General features: G+C 30.7%; 1 protein-coding gene across 2 annotated transcripts in view; it reads left to right on the forward strand.

Moving 5' to 3' along the window:
• LOC129988400 (aquaporin-9-like) overlaps positions 1 to 22,587 on the forward strand; it is an 85,438-nt gene that overhangs the window by 24,010 nt on the left and 38,841 nt on the right. The window lies entirely within an intron of this gene.

Raw genomic sequence — 22,587 nt, forward strand, 5'->3', positions numbered from 1 at the left:
ATTTCTGACATAATTTCTGATAAAGGCGTTATTCTCGTTCCACCTGCTTTTAAAAGTGTGAATTTTGGAAAAGACTGTGCTCAGATTTTTATTTTCAGAGTCCTACACTTTGAAATATAGCCAAGAATGGTAATTATGTATCAACAGTGTAACCTTGGCGTATCAATATTTAGGATCAATCTTGCTTGCAATAATTAGATTTTTTTGGCGATTAATCGCTGACATGAAGTTAAACAAATGCCCCAAAAAATAATGTATTCTGACCGCCATTTTTTTTCTAACGATTAAAACCAAAAATTGAAACTGAACTAAAATTTCAATAATAAATTACCGTACCAGATTTCATTTATTTTTTCCTTCAGATCCTATTTGAAATTTTATTGCGAGTATACGAGTTATTGTGTTTACATGCAGTCGAAAGTACAGACCGATAGGTAATAGATACTCCGGCAGATTTGATACAAATTTTGACAAAAAAATTTATATTTTAGATGTTAAGCCTATGTACCAAATCTTATTTATCTAGCTTTTATTTATCTTTTTATGGCTATCGAGTTCACTTGTACTCACATAGCCTGACAGGCAGATTTCCTGTGAATGGATTTTTACAAATTTTACAAAATCTGCATATTTGGTGTAAAGTATGTACCAAAATTCATCCATCATTCTAGTTCAAAGCGTTTTTGAGTTATCACAGACAGATTATATATAATATACGATAAAAGGGATGAATTCAACTTTAAAATAACAAAACTATGTAACTACCATTCCAATCTAAACTCTAAAATTTTCAAAAATCTAATTTTCTCACAAGTTAACAGGATCAAAAGGGTTTGCAATAATAAAAATTCTTATATTGAAGCATCAAACATCCTCCTTAAAAATTTAATTAAAAATGAATTTCCTAGAAATTACTGTAATGTCAATTTTTTAATTAAACAAGGTATGGTTTGGGATTAATCCTTTGGCTTAAATAAAAATAGAACTTTCCTTGCATATTAGATCACTCAATAGATGGCGCTGGGAGCCTACCATTTTTTACCTAATTTACCGTTAGCTTTTTTACCGTTAGTGTTTTTAAAAAGCGGGAATCACAATCGGTAGCTTAAAATTTCCTTGACTGCTGTTAGTATCTGCTTGTCTTTTCGTTTTTCCTTTAGTGCTATTTTTGTTTTTATTGTTATTTTTGTTATTGTATTTTTACTTTGTAGTGGTTATTTTCTTCTAATTTGTTGTTTTGTATTTTCCTTTCTGTTAAAATGGTATATCTCTTGCGCCTAATTTCAGGGGATTTTCGGTTCACGAGGAATCATTATTAGACTAATGTCTGCATTTCCTTCACAGAAAAAATCCCTTTCTTTGAATCCCTGCCTGAGGGTTACTCTTGAAAAAGTCTTCAGGCCAGATTCTTTTTTATATTTCTTTTGGTTTAATTTTTATTTGGTTTTTTTGATTTTCCCATTAACTTGATTTTAATACTTTTGTTTATATATATATATATATACACTTGGATATGTCTAAAATGAGGAAATACGTCAAAATCTCGAGATCGAATTGTTTTGACGATTGTAAAATTTTTTTCTTTGCATACAAGTGAATAAAATATAAAAAAAAGTGAGCTCGAAAATTTAGTGAAAGAAATCAAATGTTAATGAAGATCTAAAATGTTTTAACGTTGTGGGCTTTTGAATGTTCTTAAAGAACGTGTAAATAAAAGATATACATTGAGCTTGAGACTTCAAAAAAATATTGTAACAATTCGCCAGTTGGATCGCAGATCTCTGGTACTCCCTGGAATTATTTTAATAACTTGTATTTTCGTTTTTTAGCTTACTTTTCATCACTGAGACCTCGAAAATCAATGAAAACGAATGAAAAATTTAAAAAATGGAAAGGGGAATCAACAAGTACGAAGGAGCTGCACACAAATTGATTGAATTAATTTGGGAGATATCAAATTTCTCTCATGTTTCTCCCACATAAAGTTCGTTTTCACTTCTTTGGTCTTTTTTTCTTTCCGTTTTCGGTTTTGCTTTCACACTGCATTGACGGAATCTCATCTGGTTTCAAAACTTTGTTGTTTTTAGAAGCCACTCATCGTAAAAGGAAACGAGGGTGACTTCCTGAAACTGAATTAAAATAATTGAAATTAAAAATATTAATTAGATTACTTGGAGATAAAGTGACATTCAAGAAACGCATTCATTTATTATCCATGGTGAAATATTTTTTCCAACATCATCCACTTATTTCTAAACCAAAAAACCGTCACCGTCATCAATGCAATTAGTACAGACAGAAAATATCGTAGATATGCGAAGAATCCTAGACAGATTGAATAATTTTGTTACAGTTTGGGAAAAAGCTCATAAAAACCCCAACTTATGAATGATGTTTACAAAATTCAAAAAGAAGCATAATACGAAACAAAGGGAGAATAATTAACTTCAATTATGTTTCAGTATTTGTTGAAAAATAAAGTGCCATCATTGTTCAGCATTTTAAAGAGTTAAAATAGACAGTTTCTAAGTATTTGCAAATTACTAACTCTATTATATTGACGATAGTTGTTTTATATTAAAACCAGTGGTAGATTTCTAATTAGGTAGATGAGGCAGCTGCCTAGAGTTGCTAAGCCGAAAGGAAGTTGCAAGGAATTAAAACTTTCTGTTTTTCTAGTTGCAAAATAAATTTATTTGAAATTTTGTAAATGATTAAATATTAAGATAAAATAACATTTTATCATGCATATTTTATCAGATATGTTTTATTAACTTCACTTAATTATTAGAATATTTATAAAAGCAACATCTGCTTTCATAAGATTGTATGCAAACGTAAAAGTTGGGCAGATTGCAGTCTTAAAAGATAAGTAAAAACAAGCACATATCCACAAAGTAATAAAATAAAAAAATTGTAACTTAAAATAAATCATTACCTTATTAAAAATATGATGAAATGTGAACCTAAATTGTGCATTTTATTAAAAGAAAGGTCTCATAATGTACAATGTTTAGGATCTCAAAGTACCTATTGATCAAAACCGTCCATTTTTGCACGACTAAGTTGCATATTTTTCTTTTTACTAAATCATGAAAACTGAATCTTTATTATCAAATTTTATTTTGGTTGGAAAAATATTGTAGTCTAGAAAACTGTTTTCGTCGCCTTTTCAATTATTAATATTGCATTTTGTTTCATATTTTATTTCGTCGACTTCAATAATACAAGCTACTAGAATGATACATATATATCTGTCCTTTATATGAAGAAATTATTCCTAATGTGCCGAATTGGAATGAGCGAGGATAGAACCTGGGACCTTGTGGTTCGCAGCCCAGTAACATGACCACGATACAAAAGCAATTGCTCGAGTAGCGTAGCTGTTAATTGGCTTATAAGCTTTCACCACACTAATTATATTTATTTCAATATGAAAGACGAATTGAAATCTTAAGATAGAAACATTTCATGCCATCAAAGTCCTAACCGAAATTTGATGCATAAACTGATTTACACTACGGCATTTATTAAGATAAATGGGAATTGTATATGTTATATATATTGTACAACTGTGGGAACCCAAAACCGAGATGCCCATTTTACGATTAGAGCATAGTGTCTTTTGGTTTTTGCCACACTCAATCGACACCAATCAAAATTGGCAATTGCAAAATTGAATTAATAATTATATGAAAGCATCATTCCTAAGTTTATATAATAGTTAGGATTTTATACTATTTTCGATTATTCAACTTTATATTGCTGGATGATACTTGGTCTCACGAACACCTCAGATACTTTCTTTAAAAAAAATTATAGCAAAGAGAAAGAAATCAGATTAATACATTCTTTTAATATTGTTTGTAGATGTATCATAGTGCCATATATGGGTCAGAAACAGAAATCATCTTATAATTTATAAATGTTGACCTATGATTTTGAAATCCTATCAATTGAAAGATTGATAATTTATGAAAAGAATGATACAAACATATGTGTGTAAGATTTAAAAAAGAGTTTCATAGAAACATAAGTTTTTTACTTGTGTTTTATATATGGAAGTAGGTAATATTACATTTTAATTAATCATAATTTAGAAAGGTTTGCGATTCGTAAATATTAATATTTTAATGGCAGCTCATAGAACATGTGTGTGATGTTACCACCGAAGAATATGTGTATGTTCGCACATGCTGCATTATTTCGAGAATTTACATAAAGTTTTTAAAATAATTTTTCAAAAATATTGCTGATTCTTGACAATGTTTGACTGCATAGATATGCAGTCATTAAAGTGTTAACGGCCATCTTTTGTAAGTTATAATGTTGTTGTTGTTGTTTCTAATGGCACTTGTCATAGACAAACCCACTGACTTCGTGTCAGTGATTTTAAACCAAGGGTGCGTCTCTTGTTTATTCAGTAGCACCGTCTAGGGCCAAGAGTACGACTTAGCTACACACACATCGCAACCCTTTTTAAGGGGCGGACTTCATTCATGCATTTCATTCATTCATCCACAGATCGTAATTTAGACCTGAATCAGAGAACGATCACTTCTTACCCAATACCCCCAGTGGTATTACTCTCGACATGGGAGACTTTGTCTCGACATGGACTCACGACAGATTTATACGTGCGCCAGCCACCACACACACGGAGAGTCTTCGGCCGGCGGGGTTCGAACTCGCAACCCAAGGGACGCGAATCCAACGCCCTACCAACCAGTCTATCCCGCCCCTAATAAAGTTATAATAAAATTTAATTAATCATAATTTTTAAAAATGTTCACAAATTGTAAATGCTAGCGGTCATATTTTGCAAACTTAAATATTCGTAGACGTGAATGCTATAACATTCATTTTTATGAAAAATGACACGAATGCTATTCATTTCTCCTATTCAAATTAAAATTCCACGTCTATTTTTCAGCTTAATAAAGTGCTTACTGATCGTGGTTGTGTTAAATGTATGTACAATTAAATGACACGGATCTGTCACAAGAAAATGCTTTTAGATCAAAAATAAACCAACTGTTTCTATCTATCCCTTTATCTGAAACCAACAGTATATACATCTTCTGTCATGTAAAAAAGGTTAGTGATTTTGGGTTTTACCCATGCTACGTGCAAAAACAATGCCATCTCATAACAGGAAATTTATAAAGATGTCAGAGTTTTGCAGATTGCACATATTTATGCATGTGCTTATTACCTAAATAACACGTAGGCTAAGACTTTTCCTTTACATGTACACAGTGACTAAAATGGATATCACGGATTTGTCACTAGAAAATCCTGGTCAATCGAACCAAACAAACTTTCAGCCTACGTGCAGAAATTGCAAGATGATTGCTGGGTTATACCCAAATGACCCGTGCTACGTGCAGAAGCCATTCCTATTCACAACGGGCAATTTGCACCGATGTCAAAACCGCAGACATCATGCAATATATGATTCACTCCATGGAAGATCTCTCATTATCACAAGTGTGCCGCTCAAAATTAAAGGATTGTTGCTTCCAGCTCGGAAGGATTCTTCGAAAAAGATGGGAAAAAGAGTTCGAAGAATTTTCTATCAAACACTTTCAAGTTTTCTTTCTTTCTTTTTCTTTTTTTTTTTAATTCGTGGACTTCAATCTCATTGTGTTGGATAATCGCTAATATAAATTTGGTATTGGGCTTCATTTGATGATTTTAGTTAATCGGTTACTTTTATTATTGGATGGCAGCATTGTATAATTTGTGATAATCAACGAAATCATCAGCTATTCTTCCTAGAAATTGCTTTCTTTTTTTGGGAATATTAATGTCAGTTGCCGGCTTCCTGGCATAGGGGTAGCGTGTCTTCCCCGTGATCTGGCGTCTCGGATTCGAATCCCGGTTCGGGCATGGTTGTTCTTCATCTGTGTTGTATCTGTGAGGTGTGTGAATGTGCCCCCTTGTAAAAAGGGGTTGTGCAAGCGAATGAGTGAGTGTCATCTTCATATGAGCTAGAAGTCAGACTTCTGCCCTCGGGTGTTCAGCGGTCTTTACCCTCAGAAGCTACTACACCCCCTTTCCGTGGTAACGCGGACATGACATCATCAGCATTAATCTCAGTTGATTTGTTTTGGGTTAATCAGAGCTAGTTCTCTTGTAAACTTACGATCTGTATGATGAGGTAGTAAACAAAAATGGAGTTATTGTTTATCATTTATACAAAATGGATTTAGCAATAATTTTTTAATGGATGAATTATAATATTTTCTGAAGAAGTTGATAGTGGTCTCTCGAATAGTATTTGTCTATTTAAAAAGCAATTTTATCTATAACAGCAGAAAAGAATTTTTTAATACTAAGTTGACTTTGAAATGAGGTTTATCTGTAAGCTAAAATCTTCTTTAATTGTTAAAAGAAAACCTTATTGTATCGATCGATATGTTAGATCCAAACATATCGATATGTAGGTGCAATTAAGTTTGTAAATTTTTGAATAACAAAAATCGAATTGAACAATTGAAACGATTAAAAATTTCGGTATGCTTTATAAAAGAAACTTTTCCCATTTTGCCTTATGGAGGTAATAATGTAATCTTAACTTCATTACACTGTTGATATCATTATAAAAGATGTGCCAATTTTATTTGAATAATTCATAGTTGATCATATTTTTTCTAAATTTCTTTGCACCTAATTTTTTTTCCTATTGCGAATTTATTTAAATTCTTAATTACATAACGTTTATTTTTGACTGTATAGTTTTATTCCATATAAAAAATGAAAAGGACGTCTGAAATTCTGAAACAATGGCCAAGTGATTTTTGTCATTTAAATTAATACTTTGATTGTCTGCAATGTTGAAAATGCTGTTATTCGATACAAGAGTCTGACACATTATTTCAGTTTGTGTGGCGGATTTTCGACTAAATAGCTACTTTGGAGCACTGGAGCTAAAGGAGGCCAAACACTGGTTATTAGAAGGGTATTAGTTTGGTTACACATAAATTTGTCGAAAAAAAAATTGTGTAATACAAAGTGTAAATGCATAGATTTACACATAAATTTGGTTACATGGTTACACATAAATTTGTCAAAAAAAAATTGTGTAATACAAAGTGTAACTGCATAGATTTATGCATAAATTTGGTTACATGGTTACACATAAATTTGTCAAAAAAATGAGTAATACGAAATATAAATGCATAGATTTATATCTGTTTCATTATATTCGCTTGATTATTGTAGTAATTATTTATAAATACCCAGTGTTTGCTTGAAATAAACTGCACACAATATGGTCACCACTATCTTGGGTCATAATAAAAAAAATACTTATACAAAAAAAATATTTCCAAAAAATACTAAAATAAAAAAAATTATTTAAAAAAACATTAACGTATTATTAATGCTACTATTAATTAAAAAAATTATTTAAAAAAACATTAACGTATTATTAATACTACTATTAATTAAAAAAAATTATTTAAAAAAACATTAACGTATTATTAATGCTACTATTAATTTAAAAAAATTATTTAAAAAAACATTAACGTATTATTAATGCTACTATTAATTAAAAAAATTATTTAAAAAAACATTAACGTATTATTAATGCTACTATTAATTAAAAAAATTATTTCAAAAAACATTAACGTATTATTAATGCCACTATTAATTAAAAAAATTATTTCAAAAAACATTAACGTATTATTAATGCTACTATTAATTTAAAAAAATTATTTCAAAAAACATTAACGTATTATTAATGCTACTATTAATTAAAAAAAATTATTTCAAAAAACATTAACGTATTATTAATGCTACTATTAATTAAAAAAAATTATTTCAAAAAACATTAACGTATTATTAATGCCACTATTAATTAAAAAAATTACTTCAAAAAACATTAACGTATTATTAATGCTACTATTAATTAAAAATTATTTCAAAAAACATTAACGTATTATTAATGCTACTATTAATTAAAAAAAATTATTTCAAAAAACATTAACGTATTATTAATGCCACTATTAATTAAAAAAATTATTTAAAAAAACATTAACGTATTATTAATGCTACTATTAATTAAAAAAATATTTAAAAAAACATTAACGCATTATTAATGCTACTATTAATTAAAAAAAATATTTAAAAAACATTAACGTATTATTAATACTACTATTAATTAAAAATTGTTGAAATATGGAACTAAATAGATCAGTTTATTATGAAAGGGGTCTCATAGCGTGTATTATCTAGAGCTATAAAATGCCTAAATAAACCAAAGATTATAATTAGATCAGTATAAGGAATTAAGAATGCTCATCAAAGAAGTGTAATTTTTAAAAGAATTTTCGAAAGCTAAAATAATATAATTTAAAGCAGAACTTTAGTGGAGAAAAAAATCTGTTTAAGTAGTCTATACAGTATATTATAAATTAAAAAAATATATATTGCCGTCTTTCGAAACTTCACCATGTGATGTAATTTCATTGAAAAAAATGATGCACTGCAAACGAAAGTTCTTTTACGCTTCTACTTTTCCCCGATTTGATATTTTGGGAGCAACTTGTCTTTTCTGTTTTTAAATGCATTACGTATGAATCTAGGATCATACAATAAAATTATATCACTTGAGGAAAATCATCGCTTTTTGATGTAAATTTTACTCCTTGAATAAGAAACGAGGAAATGATCGAATTCGAAAATCCAAATTTTAAACAAAAGATCCAAACAAAAAAGGAAAAAAAGCTACCTTGACCTAGATATAAGGCCATAGAACTGGCTGGAACAAGAAAAGTGGATACTTTATGCTTAAATAGGGATGACATTTTCCGGTTACAAAAAATAAAGCGTAGACATCTTGTATCGTCACTGGTGACAGTGAGGTGTGTCCGATTGTATTTATTCAGCCTATACTCCGACTAGTTATTGATTCAGCGCGAAAACCAGTCGATTCAGGGTCACGCGTAAATGGTGAAAATGGCTTTTCATTTCCCGAATGGGATCTATGGATTGTGGCTCATCGGAACAAAAAATATTGCCGTGTTTTTCTAAAAATAAAACATGGTTTTATCAATTTCAGATAGGTAAAATAGACAATTACTTAAGGTCCTGAGTATTTTTTTTTTGATACCTAATTTTGTGATTTGATTGCGTGTGATTATGGCTATGTATATGGGGGGAATATTTAAATTTAAATCGGGTATTTTTTTTTAAATTTCAGGAGTTTGTTTCATGTTTAAGTATTGTTTAAATTTGAGTATTATTCTGAGGATTTTTTTTTCCATGCTCTTCAAGTCGTTTTTACGATTTTTTTTTTTTTTTTTTTCTTTTTCTTTCTTTCTTTCTTTCTTTTTTTTTTTTAGTTTTTAATGTAACTTTTTTATACTAGAGATATTGAAATCGATTCTCTTAAAGGTAAATATTTTGAGCTAAATATCTTGTATCAACGAAATATTTATATCTTACTAAATATTTTACTTTATTTTCTCGTCATATGTATTGCTTAAAAATTACTGCCATTGTAATATGGTAGCGTTGGATTATTCCAAAGAAACAGGCCGATTTTTAAACCGTGTTGGTTTATTTCTTTTTTGACACAAAGGGACGATCACTACATTACACAACTTTACAAAGACTAACATTTAAACATGAAACATTTTAAATTTTTAATAAGTTATTCCTTCCGATGTTCCTTTTTCCCGCACACCTCATTCCGCTCCACGCTTCTTTTTTCACGTTGCCACTTGGCACCAACTAAATTTAGTTTCTGTAGCCATCTCACCAAAGCGTCTAGTTCTTCAGTACTTTAGGGCCGCGTTGGCCTGGTGGTAAGGTCTCGGCTTCGGAACCGGAGTGTTTCAGGTTCGAGACCCGATTCCACCGAAGAACCGTCTGCAAGGGGGTCAGTTGCACGTTAAATCCGTCATGACCAAACGTCTCCCCGCTGGTGTGGTGTGGTGTGGTGTGGAGAGGGGGGTGCCAGCTCAGGTGTTGTCCTCGTCATCTGACCGCGGTTTAAAATTACGAGGTCCGTCCCAAAATAGCCCTAGTGTTGCTTCAAACGGGACGTTAATATAACTAAACTAAACTCTTCAGTACTTTACACCATAGAGATTAAATCAAAATCAGTAATGAAGTTATTTTTATGTTTAGATGGAGGAGTCGGGAGGCGAATCTTGTTATACAGAAGGATCCTTACATACATGAATATGGCCCATATCTGATTTTATATAAATTTTTCCTATAAAAGATTTGAATTCAAAGGGCGGATTTTCAAGAGATGTCTTGTATTTTCAGGACTGGTTTATATTTATTGGCTTAAAAGAATCAATGTTGGTGGTCCTCAAGAAAGATTCTCTCATTCTTGAGCAGTGGATCTTTTAATTTTTTCTGGAGATATATTTAACCTCTTCGTTGTCCGTAAAACGCGTCTAGCGCGTTCAAGTGAAACTTCTGCAGAGTGGCTATAACACGCTTCAAGTGTTCTTCTACATTTTAAAACTTTCAAACATTTAAAACGCTTTGTAAATTTTTACTTGTTTGAGTTTTTATTTTTGTTTGTTCTAATGTGGCGAAAAACAGAAATTTTCGCTGACAGGAAAGGGCGGCGAAAGGGTTAATTGTGGTACCATTGTAAGTACAAATTATTTAATATCAGCTCTATGAAAATCCAGTCACTGTTCTGCAGTTAGCAATCCATTCACAGATAATAATTTTCAACTCAAGAAATAGTTGTTCCCAACATAATCTACATTTATTCTTTATTGCATTATTTCCACCACCTGTTGATTAAGCCTATACAGCGCTGATCACCACTTTCGGACCACCCGAAGTACCAAATTCTCTTTGAAGATGTTTAAAGAGATGCTAGTTCTGAAGTTTAAAAAGCCAAACCAGTTAAAACCAAACAAATAAATGACATTATTTTTTTCTTTTCTTCTTTGTTAATCTTTTTAAATTAACAGATTGTTTATGCTGTAGTTCAAGAATTGTAAAACATATTGAGAAAATAGTTGCACCAAATTTAAATAATAAACATACATTAGATATTTATTTGTTTTTTCTTAAGACGATTTTACCATAATTTAGAATTCGAGAACAGCATTTAAAGATGCAAAAGTGCATAAAAATTACGCAAATATGAAAAATCAATTTAATTTTTTAAAAAGTCAAATGAAAAACAAATTTCAAACGATTTTATAAAGGAAACGATTGAATAAAAAAATCTCTTTGAATTAAGAAAAACGATTTTTTAACTTAGTTTCCTACTTTGAAATAGGGACTGAATTTTGACCGAATTAAAATGTAACATTAAATATGTTTAACTTTAAAAAAAGTTGGTATCCAAAAAAAAAAAAATCTCTTGTTGATATCAAAAAGAATGTCTTTTATCTAAGCCAAGATCGACCCAATTCCTCTGGGCAATATCGGGCATGCTGATGATAAAATCCAACTTTATTTTGTTAATTGTTGTTGATTGCTTGCCGTGAATTCTTATTTATCGTCTCAACATTATCTGTGCGGAACATTATATTAAGAAATCGTTTCAATTGAATGACAACGATTTTTTCGATAAATCTTATTTGTATTGTTTAGTTTAAAATTTTGGCAATAATTTTTGGATTCGAAATTCGTTTCTACTCATGAAATAACTCCAATTTTTTTTTTTAAAAATATTATAGCTCATGAATGTTTCCTAAACATTTTTGATTTTCAAAAATAATTATCATTTTCTTTGATTTATTTCAAATACCGTACTATGTCATTTTACTAAACAAAGTGAAATTTTCGTTTGTGAGAGCATGAAATATGAAAAATATGAAAGTTTCCACAGGCTTGTGTACGTTTACAATCAAATACTTTCATATGGGTATATTATATACGTTATTCTAAATATTTATGACAAAGTAGTGTATTCATTTTGTTACATTATGTTTTCTTTAGTAATCAGTATCTTCTTGGAAGTGATTATATTATATGTCAACAAGTATCTTGCTAGTGGTTATCGCTTGTAATTTCGATATATTAAGGTATCCCAACACGTTGAAAAGGTCGATTTTCGCTATAAATGACTTTAAAAAAATTCTTTTATTGGATAGACCAGTCTTTGAGCTATTCAAAACTGGTTTACCTTTGTCTCTACGTTAATTAGAAGTCAAGATATTAATATTTTCGTAATGATCGGTAAAGCGGAAGTGGACATTTAAATAACCGGAAGGGCCGATTTAAAGGGCCCAAAACATGTTAAAAATTTATATAAACATAAATGAGATGCCAATGAGAGTTTCAACGGTGTTTTGTGAAAATTTGTACCTAAAGATGTCTTTGTTGAGCTCCGAAACCTCAAATTAGGGGCATTTATGTCTGTAATACATTTTAACGAAGGTTTTATAGGATTACTGAATATCCTTAAGGTTATTGGAGTGTATAATTGAGCAAATGCAGTTAGAGCATTTGCTGAGCTCGACAAAGACGGAATAAATGAATCTAAGCAGCATTCACTGCATGCACAAATTGTCAGAAAAATCTTAAATGATTAAAAAAGGAAAATTATTAAAAAATGAGGAGCACGAAGGTACAACCTATAAATGTGGTCAATTTTAAGAATATACGCTCATAATTTATTATTAAAACATGTTACTGTATACTTTAAATGCATTTTTTTTCAAAACTGATTATTACTCATTTGTTGCTCACTTCAAATCAAATAACTCAAAATATAACTATCACATTACTATTAAATTTGGTGGGCTTTGTCTTTATTCTATATTTCTAGAGAATGAATTAAAAGAATTTAGATCGAGTGAATATTTTTTTAATTTACAGCCTATTTGAATAATGTCATAAATTTATTAAAAATTTCATGATAAATCTTCGACTGGTTGTAAAATTTTTATTTATTATTATAATCAAACGCTTATAGTTCAATCCCTAGAGAAAACTATGCAATTTATTTTGGTACAAGTTTTGTTCGGATGAGAGTAATAGGTTTTGGTGTAACCAATTTGAAGTTTTTAAGAATTTGCTTAAATTTATGCTATTAAATGCCAATTTTCAAAAAATATTAATGTTTATTTCAAATATTGACATTCTATTGCTAATTTTTAATAGTCTTAAACCCAGACATATGATTAAAGTATGTCTACACCATGTTTTTCTAAAAAAGTGCTCCGAACGTGTTCGGATACCTTAAACAAAATATTTCTGAAGTTTTCCGAAAATATAAACATACTTTATCATATCTTCTATCTGTGTTCCGTAAACAAGAAAAAAAAATCCCATAAAATATATTTGCCCATAAAATATATTATATTTATTTTCAAATATACTATATTTGTTATTAGTTAGTTAGCTGAACTTGATATTCAAAGTTTGATAAGTAAATGTTGGTTAAATGCCAATTTACGTTTAATGGATTAAAAGTGGAAACAGGTTTTGTGTGATTTTTTTTTTTTTTTTGTATCTAAAAATAGTTGAGCAAGATTTAATTATATAATTTGTTCAACCAACCAGTTTTTTCCGGTTCTCTGTATCTACAGTATGAAGTTTTAAGTAATAATCAAAGTAATATTATATACTAACGATTTTTAAATTACTTCCGAGCATGGCCTTGGATTTGAACTAATGATATGGCAGTATTCAAGTAGGCTTATTAATATACATTTCATAATTATACAAAAAAATGACCTTGGAGGTATTTTTCGCAATCATTCCTTTAATGAGTTTTACTTATATATAAAATTATAACATTTCCTGTCTCGCCTCTCCTGAAATAAAAACAGAGGAAAGTCGATTCAAATAGGATTTGAATCAACTCTTAAGACTATGTTGCAATTGCCAAATTAACCAAGTTTGTCCTTGTTATTATCATGTGAGAACATGATGTACTTTTGGTTAGGGGGTTTTGAAGCTCGAAATCGCGTAAACAATGAATAAAGCATAAATGGCAATTTTCATCTTCATCTTTTAATCGCATATATTTTTTTACCTGCTTTTACCAGTATTGCATTATTATTAAATATGCTTCTTTGACAACAGATGCGTTTTTAAAAGGTTGGCGTAGAGCTATGACATCATAGCTGTTATTTCATCTCAAAATCGGTCGAGCTCCAAAACTTTGTTTGCCAGTAAGAAAAATTGAAAATGAAAATTTAAAAAAATTATCGTTATATATATATATATATATATATATATATATATATATATATATATATATATATATATATATATATATATAGAGAGAGAGAGAGAGAGAGAGAGGGAGGGATAGAGACCGATAGAGAAGTCACGTGATTGTTTCAAACCGGCTTAAACTGGTTAATGACTTAAATTAATCAAGACAAATAATGACTTAAAAATAATAATGTTCTCACATGATAACTTGAAATTTGCAATCGTAGATTTAATTTTAATTTTATAAAAATTTTCATTATATTTATGAATTTGGTTTGCCTTCTTGTAACCGGGTTCTAATTTTCTTATAACATTTAAAAATCCGTGTTCCGATGGCAACAGAGTTTGGGGCACTGGAAACGCAGGAAATATACATAAATACTCTAATTATGAGTAATCAGAAAATCATGACTGCATTTTTCGCAATATAATTTTAAACCTAAAATAGTTTGTAAAAAAAAAAAAAAAAACGGTCCTAATTGTAACCGAAACTAACATTTGACGCATCTTAACTGCTGGGAAATTTTAGGACATGCGATCTAGTATGGCTTAAAACCGAATTCGGTTTCTCGGGTGCGAAATATACAAAGCATTATAATCGTCAAAAAGAAGAAGAAAAAAAAATCGAACTGAAAAATTTAATGAATCTCTAGGGGGCCACGGTGGCCCGGTGGTAAGGTCTCGGCTTGTGAGCCGTAGGGTTTCAGGTTCGAGACCCGATTCCACCGAAGAACGGTCGTGTAAAGGGGTCTGTTACACGTTAAATCCGACAGGGCCAAACGTCCTCTCGCTGGTGGGGAGAGGGGGGCACCAGTTCGGGTGTCGTCCTCGTTATCTGACCGCGGTTCAAAATTACGAGGTCTGTCCCAAAATAGCCCTAGTGTTGCTTTACAACGGGACGTTAATATAACTAAACTAAAACTAAAAACTTAATCTTTTCGTTCAGACCTCCCAGAAATCGAAAAATACATTAGTATTAGATCTGTCTATAAAAATATTGACACGATAATTGAAAAACGAATTGAACTAGGTGGATGAAATTTGGTATGTGGTTTTTACCACCAAATTTGCAAAATTTCATCAAATATGGAACCAATCTATTCCGAGGAAGTTTGTCAGCCTACAAAAAACAAACAAGTTTAGTAGTTAAAGTAAAGATCTATATTAATTTTAGAACTAAATTTGGAACAAATTTGGATTGACCCTCTGTTATTCTACGCATTCACATATATAAAACTAAAAAAAAAAAAAAAAATGCAAACGATTTAGAAAAATGAAATTTGGAATATGATCTTCCTTCTACAATTGTAATCCTCTCTTAGATTTGGATTTCAATCCTTCGAAGAAAAGTCGCCCAAAATGCACACGTGATTTCTTTGTATTTATTTGATATACTATGAAAGCAATACACTCATGTACGGGATTATGAAAATAAAAATCTGAGTACTCATGGCATTCAAGTCCTTCTCAAAGTCCAACATTTTTTACGATGTGGAGGAAATACTTTTACTAAGGAGCGAACAAGAGAGTTTTGAAGACACTGCACCCACTAATTGGAATTTTGATAGGAATTTTTTGTAGAAACTCATTCGAATTTAAAGTATTTTAAAAAAAACATGGGCAATATGGGAAAACGGGGAACATTAAAAATAAAATCCATGACAGTATGGAACACTAAAAAAATAAGCAGTAAAATAAGCATTGAACAATATATCTGCTATTTAGGTCAAAATTATTTTAAATTGTTCAGTATGATCTGACGTTTAACATATCTTGGAAATTTCAAGATCCTCATTAATTGTTGATTTTGAAACATAGGTTATTTATAAATCTTAACGCCATGCCTTGTTTAGGAATAGGAATAAAAATAATTTTAAAAAAAAGCCAATAATTATCTAAAGGCTTGTTGAGATGATTCATCGTAAAACGAGGCTGACATTTTAAAATCCTTTCGTAAATGTCGTTCTTATTACAAAATTTTCATTTTGTCAGTAACATCTTATTTATGGATTTCCTGTGTGTAATATGTTAAAATATGAGGAATACGTTAACCTCCATTTCCACAATGCCCTTAATATATTTAGTTTTTTATTTCAAAAGCCAATTATTCGATCTCAGAATAAAATTATTACTTAAATCTCTTGCTAGTCATAAAAAAATGTTGAGTATCGTTAAATATTCCTAATTCATTATAATGAATCATGAATTAATACAAATATTCTAAAAGATAGCGATTGCTTGTGATAACTGAATTTTACAATACATTTGTTTCTTTTATCTATTATGTTGATAAGTTATACGTGTTATTGAAAAGCTTATTGAATAGCAGTATTGAATTTTTTTAAAAAAAATATTGCACATATAAACATAGAAATACTTTGAATAAATATTGCACGAGATTTTCGTCAGAATAGCATTCATTTTGTCTTCTTATTTCATTTGTAACTTTTCTGATAAGAATTATTTCTTCCTCATATTCTTTTCTTCTTTGAGTTGATAAGTTCTAATGAAAAGTTTCCGAAACTTTGTGCAAAGCCTTCACTAAGATATGAAAAGATAGCATATAATGCCTTCGGATTCATCCTTACAAAATTGATGGTTGATTCTTGAATTTTAGATTGCCTCCTGAATTCTAATTCTGAAAACACAATTTAGAGATTTTACAAAAGCTGACTGCTTTAATGGCGTAAAATTTTTCGATATTAAAAAGCAAGAACCCATATTATTTTAAATTATTTCAGCTAGACTCGTTGTGATGTCTTTTCCCTCCTCCCCCTTTTTTTTTATAAAAATGTTCTTTTAACTGAATTGATAACTCAATTTCTTTACTTCAACAATAAATACAGATAAAGAGTGACCTTGATTAAATTTGAATTCTTGCAAAATATTCTATAATCTTATTTTGGGAGCATATTTCTTAATCCACGCAATAAACTGTAACAAACGTTCTATAAAGATGTCGCAATCTATGAGACTGTGTCAAAAATGAAATTAATTAAAAAATATAAAAAATATATAATACATCGTGGTGATCCTGTGAGGAAGTCAAGACTCCTCATACCCCTGGGGTGCACATTTTTGGAACCACGATTTTAACTAGTAATTAATATTCTACTCAAACCTAAGGCATGCGTGTTCAAACAGATATGAAAGATAGTTAATTGAAGCAAGTAGTTATTATTCTTTTTTGGTATCTACTAGATAATCCATTTCGATATGGGTAATGTTATATAATTTAAATTTTTTTAATGTTTCATTTAGAATAATTGGGCCATGATGAGCAATAAGAAACGGAAAAGACTCGATAGAATGCGGACGAAAATTGCCGCTTTATTAGGCGAGTCTCAATTGGTGTCAATGGGTAAATTGACCGTTAACCGGTAGTTATGCCACTAATGTCCTGTTTCAATCGGGGAAAAAAAGTGACAAATAAAGACGTCAAAAATTTGTGTATTGGTTTGAAACTTTCGTCATGGGTATTTTTCATATAGTTTTTATAACAGGTATGTTCTGTCTTTGGTTTTTTTTCATATAATTATACATTATGATGCGCTTTGTTTAATTTCCCAGTACATCGAAAAGATTCTAGTACGAAAGCTGAACCTCTTTCCACTGATTGGATTAGGTTCTAAGTTCTATCCAATTGCAGTATCAAAACCGGATGCAAAATTTTATTTATCTTGTTTGTTATTGTACCCACATACACATCTTAACACCACACAACACCAGTGTTTCTAAACTCATGCTGGTCTTTTTCTGTTTGGTATAGATATAGATAGATTGTATTAGAAAGGGAAAGAAAAAATATCGACAACTATGATAATATATGCATAATGTCTTGAATGCAAGTAATGAATAATCATGGTAAGTCAACCATCTAACTCTCCGACCCGCCACGAAGGCACACGGATTTAAACCATAAAACTGAATGACCGGACCGCCGCAACAGCAACATTGGCGGGAACTGTGGTTATGTCCTAAGGGCCGTCACCGGCTACGGTACAACCCTCCCCAAAGGAAGTACGTCCCGTCATCGATGGGAGGAGTTAGATCCCCCCACCTATTAGTGTACCCTCCAGGGTAGCGAGATCCAACCACCATGCCGGAAGCATCTCATCCTCATTTCGAGGTGCCCTCCCGGGGGGGGGGTCGAATAATCATGGTAAGAAAGAAAAACATTCCATTATCCAAATTTCTTTTTTTATCAATGTTGTCAATGTCTTAAATACGGACACTAAATGAATGAACATGGCAATGTAAGGTATGAATGAAAATGTGAAGCGTTGCATTATCCCTTTAACAAAGTAAAAATGGAAAACATTGCGTTATTTGATGAATTCAAAACTTTGTGAGAGAATAGTTATTCAAATGTTTAAAAATGAATATGTGTTCACATATAAAAGGGCAAATAGATAAGTTACCGCTTAATGGATTTAGTTCAATACTGAATACAATTCTACAATGTTGGTGTCAAAATCATACGCCAGTTTTATTTATTATGTTTTACATCTTTGAATTAGCATAGTTACGTATGCGCGTATAGACAGATCCACATAGAATCAAGAGTTAAAATATGATGCACAATTATAATTCTTGTCTATATATCGGGTCGCACTGGCATAGTTCATTGCGGTTAAATTATTATTTGTACTCTTGTATATAAACGCACAGACAAACTGGCATGGTTCAGTGCGATTAAATTATCTTTTGTACTCTTGTATATAAACGTACAGACAAACTGGCATGGTTCAGTGCGATTAAATTATCATTTGTACTCTTGTATATAAACGTACAGACAAACTGGCATGGTTCATTGCGGTTAAATTATCATTTGTACTCTTGTATATAAACGTACAGACAAACTGGCATGGTTCATTGCGGTTAAATTATCATTTGTACTCTTGTATATAAACGTACAGACAAACTGGCATGGTTCAGTGCGATTAAATTATCTTTTGTACTCTTGTATATAAACGTACAGACAAACTGGCATGGTTCAGTGCGATTAAATTATCATTTGTACTCTTGTATATAAACGTACAGACAAACTGGCATGGTTCAGTGCGGTTAAATTATCATTTGTACTCCTGTATATAAACGTACATAAGTCAAACTTCCCAATGATGGATTTCATTAAAAATTTACTTTTACAATTTTATTGGAAAAAAATGTATACGAAATTTCAACAATCAGACTTGTTCAATTTTTGAATTATCGTGTTTATAAATAAGTTACTAAAATTGATTAGAAGTTTTCGAAGAAATGTACAGATTCCTCTAAGTAGCGAAGTTGTATGTTTTAACAATTACAATACCTTTTTTGCGCACTTTGTATTCGTACATAAAATACTTTGTATTTTGTACTGTAAATATAATTGAAATACAAGCCTTGAAATACAAATAAATTTTATCGCAATAAAATACAATTCAATAAATGCATCGAAATAAGCAAGAAGGCTCATTTTATTTTCTGAAAATTTTTCAGGTCATTCAAAATTTGAGACAATTTTACCATGGTTTGGATAATTTATTCCTATTCTTTTGAGTGCTATTGTATTTATATATATATATATATATATATATATAATATTTAGATTTACGATGGTTTATTGCGACTTTTCAATAATAATTCTATTTATAAACTTGTAGGGATATATTGTAAATTTTAACTTTAAGGAGTCCAGAGTTGCTAGTTCTGATATTTGAACTTTCAGATGGGGTTTTTACAATTAGCCGAACCACGTCTGCTGATTAAAACCCTATTGTTCTTCACGTGCATTCTGGCGTTAAGAGAAACAAAGGCACGGTAATAAATTTTACTCAACGACTTTCTCACCCCCGAACTTGTGATCTTTTGCTGAAAGCGTTAATTGACGGGTAATTGTTTCATCCATTTGACTGATAAAAAATGCGCCTTAAATTTATTTTCCCATAATTTTTCAGCAGGTATTTATTCCCTTTTCTTTACTTTTGATAAATATTCATTAAAACATTTTAGACAATCATTTGTTTAACTAAAATTTACAATTCGAAATTTATAATTAAGAGACAAACTTAACATAATTTCATTTGATTTAGTGGAGTTTAAGTGGCGCCAAAAACCATTCTTGATTATGCTGCGCCAAATGTACTTAATTTATCTAGTTTCTAAGATGAAGCTAGTGGTAAGACATGTAACTTTTGAAAATGCAATCACAAATTTAAAAATACATTATACTTGAAGAATGCTTCAATAAATAAATATTTCATTCAAATATAAAAGTACCTTAATTAAAGAAAAATCAACGATAGTTTATCAGCATTTTAGCATGTATTTACTAAACAGGAATATAGTATAAATAACTGAATGAATAAATGTGTAATAATATAATTAAATAAATAGAGCTGAGCAAGGCTATGCCTCAATTACATGATATAGGAATTTGTTCTTTGGCCTTGCTGTATTGAGCAGAGGAGGTGGATAGAATTGTTTTAATTTGAAATAAAAAAAAAAAGGAATGATTGATATATTGAAAGATAAGAGTAGAATCTATCGAATAATTGCAATAGTATATAATTTTTTAGCAGTGAAACGAACAAGGCAGTGGCGTTTTTTATGCAGACGATAGAGGTCTTGTGTCTGTATCTCGAGATCCTAGGAAAGAAAAGGTCATTCGACATACGTCATATTAATTCAATGTTGATTTCATGACCTTGTACTGGAGGGAAAACTACAACATGATTTTACCTTTGAAGTTTTACATTACTAAAATCTGCAACTGGATCAAGACAAAACGACATATTATCGAAGTTTCCCAGTGTTTAAAGAATTTCATTAAAAAAAAAAACATTTACTGAAATAAAATTATTGAAATTGGGATTTTTTTCTAAAATTTTTATAAATATCAGTTTATTAGTGCATGCATTTGGATACAGTGTATCCTAATAGTGTAACATTTAACTAACAGCGGCCCATTGCTTATACCACCATAATTGATTTTGAAAAAATGTAGTGTAAACTATATACATATCTGTATTTTATAATGTTTAAGCCGGCTAAACATGATAATGTCCCGGCTATAAATTCCTGCAAACGTTGGGCGCTTGATAATTCTTAACATCGTATGGCGAAACTTCGAAAAAGAAGCTTCCATTGCCAAATATGAACATTTGCAGTGAAAGATGTCCCGGCGGTTATCGGTCTTTGAATGATTGAAATAAAATTCATGTGATAAAGAGTAGACCATTTGCTTGACATTTTCTAGAGGCAATTTGTTAATTGCCTCAAGAAAATGTCATTTGAGTTTTAAAAAAAATCTCAATGTTTTATAATCCATGAAAGTTGTACTCTTTTTTTTTTAAATAGATATTCGTCAATTAGGCTAATAACATCATTTTAATCGACCTTTGAGCAACCCCTTTTAGCTCTAGCGGACGCTTTTAATTCCAGCTGCCCTATGCAGCTGTCTAGTCTGCCCTAGGCAACTACTGGCTCTAAAGATTAAAGCTGTGTCTTTGGGAGTCAATTCGGCCAAGTGTGACCAAGTTCACATTTGCCATCTCTTATGTGCCATGTTGCAGACGATCTATACACCCATGCTACTTACTCATTCTGTTTTCTTTTGTAAACGAAATATGGAAAAATACAAATAAAAAAATTAAATTTACGAAGATTAGAATACCACCCGAGTCATGCAATGGCTTAAAGCCAAAAATGCAAAAAAAAAATCCATTCTGAGCATCAAAGTAGGGCAACACAAAATAAATGTAGAATACCGGAAGTACCATTTAGTTCGTTGCCCCCCGAAATAATAAGTTTTCCCAACTTTAACAACAAAATGCAGAAAAATATCATAATTTTCCAAGTGTTTTCTACGGGAGAGACCCGTAATTATCTGTAGCCTCTAAATTACAACCGACAAACGAGCATAACCACTGGATGCAACCCCTCTTGGCGTCAGTTTTGAGAGTTCTGGCATCGTTACAGCAGGTGTTACTGCTCTCTGCTTGCATCATTTTCTTACCTGACTCTTATTTAGAATCTTTTTTCACATTTAGACGTGTCTGACGGCAGAGAATGATTTCAAAACCGTTCCTTTGCTTGACCTTCAGGACACCTCCGACTTTTTGAAGCTAAAGGTCATTCAAGCAAGGTCGTCGCGCCCTAGAAGAAAAAATGTTCCTTCCTTTTGCCGGGTTCTTCTTCCTTCTCGTTTCTTTATTGGCTGTTTTTGCACCGCTCGGTGATGTCGATGTCTTGATCCTTGATTAGTTTTTCTGCCTTTTGTTTTAATCGTCTGCTTACGTTAATGCTGCCATTTAGTGAGTATTAATAAATGTGGGGTTAATGTGTTAGAATGGAAATGTGTCGGCAGTCTTGATTGCTGGGTGATTTACTGATACGGATATTACAGCGGTAATTTTTTAAATTTTTTTTTCTGTTGCGCGT

The sequence above is a fragment of the Argiope bruennichi genome, chromosome 10, assembly GCF_947563725.1.
Source record: "Argiope bruennichi chromosome 10, qqArgBrue1.1, whole genome shotgun sequence".
NCBI lineage: Eukaryota > Metazoa > Arthropoda > Arachnida > Araneae > Araneidae > Argiope > Argiope bruennichi.